The 3,816-nt window shown below is 41.5% G+C and overlaps 1 pseudogene; it reads left to right on the top strand.

Annotated features, from left to right (window-relative positions):
- The first annotated feature begins 264 nt into the window (after positions 1-264).
- Positions 265-687, top strand: LOC129036925 (large ribosomal subunit protein eL28-like; annotated as a pseudogene).
- The last annotated feature ends 3,129 nt before the right edge of the window (positions 688-3,816 follow it).

Raw genomic sequence — 3,816 nt, 5'->3', positions numbered from 1 at the left:
TTTTATGTATAATAACATTAATAATAATAACTGCATAGAATTGTTGGGAGGATGAAATGAATTAATACGCATCAAGTGCCTAAAACAGTGCCTGGAACATAGCAGTCACTCAATGCATGTTGGTTATTATTAATATTATTATCCAGTGAATAATAGTTATAATAAAACAGATAGATATATATTGTTATATTAAAGAATGTTTCGGAATTCAAATCGTTGAACAAAATAATCTGTGTTACCTTTTAAATAGCCCCTGAGGCCGCTGTGAGAGGAGCCGCCGCCATGTCTGCGCATCTGCAATGGATGGTCGTGCGGAACTGCTCGTTTCCTGATCAAGAGGAATAAGTAGACAGACAGCACAGAGCCCAATAACTTGAAGGCCCGCAACTCCTTCCGCTACAAAGGGCTGATTGACCGCAAGACTGTGGGCGTGGAGCCTGCAGCCGACAGCAGAGGTGTGGTGGTCATGAAGCGGAGATCCAGCCAGCGGAAGCCGGCTACCTGCTATGTGCGGACCACCATCAACAAGAATGCTCGCGCCACGCTCAGTCGCGTCAGACACATGATACTCAAGAACAAGTAGGCCCTGACCTGCGCATGGCTGCCATCCGCAGGGCCAGCGCCCTGCACAGCCAGAAGCCTGTAATGGTGAAGAGGAAGCGGACCCACCCCACCAAGAGCTCCTGAGCCCCTGCCCCCAAAGCAATAAAAAGTCAGCTGGCTTTCTCAAAAAAAATTATAATAATAAAATAAAATTAAAAATTAAAAAAGTTAAAATGTTTAACCAGAGATTAGAGGATCATCTGGAAGAAGCAAGGAGGAGCTGCTGCCTGCTTTCAGTAGACAGATGAACTGGTTGAGTCTAGTTTTTCTGACTTTCGGAGTATATACATATATATATACATATATATGTATATATATATGTATATATATATATGGTGACAGGGTCTCGCTCTGTTGCCCAGTTTTGAGTGCATGATCATAGCTCACTGTAACTTCGACCTCCTGAACTCAAGTAATCCTCCTACCTCAGCCTACTGAGTAGCTAGGTCTACAGGTGTGGCCACCACGCCCAGCTAATTTTTTATTTTTTATTTTTATTTTTTGTAGAGGCATGATCTTTCTATGTTGCCCAGGTTGGTCTCAAGCTCCTGGTTTGAAGCGATCCTCCCGCCTCAGCCTCCCAAAGTGGTGGGATTACAGGCATGAGCTACCATGCCCAAGCCCCAGAAGCCCATAATTTCATGTATAAAAATGGATATTTCAGGCCGGGCGCCGTGGCTCACTCCAGTAATCTCAGCACTTTGGGAGGCCGAGGCAGGCGGATCACCTGAGGTCGGGAGTTCGAGACCAGCCTGATCAACATGGAGAAACCCTGTCTCTACTAAAAATACAAATTTAGCCGGGCATGGTGACGCATGCCTGTAATCCCAGCTACTTGAGAGGCTGAGGCAGGAGAATCGCTTGAACCCAGGAGGCAGAGGTTGTGGTGAGCCAAGATCGTGCCATTGCACTCCAGCCTGGGCAACAAGAGCGAAACTCCGTCCCAAAAAAAAAAAAAAAAAAAAAAAGGATATTTCAAGTGCTCTTCATTTTGACTAATAGATGTATCACTGGTAGTAAAGTATTTATTAAATGTCCTGTGAAACTTTCCTTTGTCAGGAGGAAATACCTATTTTATAGATTCCCAAAGCCATAGATCTTAAATTAGGACATAGCTGTGTATTTCAATTTATGTTGAGTCCAATCCTAGGGAAAGCTATGGGTTCAGTCTATAAGGCAGAAATAAGAATACAGACTTGTTCACAGGAATTCATTCCAAAATGTGAAATAAAGGAGTTTTAATCTACTGTCGAAACTGACACAAACATTTCTTACACATTTCTTTGTCATTACTGAACTAATTGTACCTTAATTGAGCCAGCAGTGAGCAATAAGAATCCATTAAGAAATACAGTAATATAGTACAGGTTTTTATTTCCTTCAAGAGCTCTCCTCAGAATTCATGGTCTCAGTGAGAATACTGGTAATCTGTGAATTATCTGGGCTCTCAAAATGCAGAAAAGAATCAAAGGAGATTTAGAAAGGAGCATTGGCCCATTTTACTGAAAATTCAGCCAGGCTGATCTGCTCAATGGTTAAAGAGTAACAGCAACTACATTAAACACCAGAATGGTCAGTGTAATTAATGCAATTAAAGTAATTAGTCCTGGCAGCTGTAAGGTCAAATAGAGGTAGCTTTGTAACAACAATCTGCCACTGCAAAATTACTGACATTTCCAACTAAATTATATTCTCTAAATTGTTGCCTTAATGCTAAATAAATAAAGTTATGCTAATGTTGGGACTGATTACAGATTGAAATTAGCACAATTGCTTGTTATACAGTCTGCTAGGGTTAACATTTTTTAAAAACATAATTAATGGCCTTTGCTTACTGTCTCTGGTTATAGATCCTGCAGCTCATTTGCATTCTTTTGCAATATGCTGACAGTGCTAAATGTCTAAGAAGAAAGATCTCATCTGCAGGCGGAAAATGCGTTTTTCACGTCATCAAGCTAAAACTTGTTATGGTTTCAGGGCAGTGTTAATAACAAAAATGACCAGAAAAAGAATGGATAAGAATGAGGCTAGAATCCGTTTTTCTTTTCAGTCTTGTGATCCAAGCCTTTTCTGGAGTCAATGTGAAATGTAATTGCTCTTTTGACCTCTATCTTCTCTCTCCCCAGGTCTGAGGAAGAGCTGCACTGGTTGATTATTGCAGGAATGAAAGGCACTCTGACCTTGTCGACCGAACGCCTTGCTGCTTTCAATGTTGCCCATTATACTGAAGGCAGGCAACTCCTGGAGAGAGGCGGAATCTACAGGAGAACTGCTCCCCGGGCAACCTGCCAGAAAAGGCTTCATCAGCAGCAGTTCAGACATGACCAAACAGCTCAGGCAGTAAAGGAAACAGCTAGCGGGGAGAAAAACAGAGTATATCAAAATATTGTTAGCACACAGCCTAAAGAGCTCTCAGGCATCTATACTATAGAGGGCCTTTGCGAATACTGCCCAGCATCATCCGCCTGAACTGAAGATCGACCTGGGAATATTTGCTGAGGAAGGAAGCCGTAACCAATATAAGTACAGTCACTGATTTCCTAAAACAGGCAGTTGCTCATTCAAAGGGATTTGTGATAATATTTATATGTAAAGAGGAATGTGGGGTGATTTTCAGCAGAAAGTAGGTTGGGATATTTGGTTGCAATTGCAGCTGGGTGGGTGGTGGCTCAAGCCTGAAATCCCCACACATTGGGAGCCCCAGGTGGGAAGATCACTTGAAGCCAAGAGTTCAAGACCAGCCTGAGCAACAAAGAAAGACTCCTTCTCTACAAAAAAATAAAAATAAAAATTAGCCAGGTGAGGTGGTGTGTACCTGTAGTCCTAGCTACTTGGGAGGCTGAGGCAGGAGGATTGCTTGAGCCCAGGATTTGCAGGCCGCAATGAATTATGATTGTACCACTGAACTCCAGCCTGGGAGACAGAGCAGGACCCTGTCTCTAAAAAGAGAAAAAACTTAAATTTAAATTTAAAAGAAAACACAATTGCTCTAGATGATAAATCATTCACTAAAAATCTAGTTTGATTATTTTTAGAATTTATGGTTGATGTAAGGATCAACCATAATGAGAACATGCTCTCCCTTCAAGCTCTACAGTTAAAAGAGTCTTTGTTTAAAATCAGCTGTGGTTCCTTCACATAACTGCTCATTCTGCTCAAATCAATTCTATTCAACAAAATTTTATCGAGCATTTATTATGTGTCTAATCATTC

Source organism: Pongo pygmaeus, chromosome 4, assembly GCF_028885625.2.
Source record: "Pongo pygmaeus isolate AG05252 chromosome 4, NHGRI_mPonPyg2-v2.0_pri, whole genome shotgun sequence".
NCBI classification, from domain to species: Eukaryota; Metazoa; Chordata; class Mammalia; order Primates; family Hominidae; genus Pongo; species Pongo pygmaeus.
The sequence above is the reverse complement of the archived record's forward strand: the minus strand, read 5'-3'. Positions and strand labels throughout refer to the sequence as shown.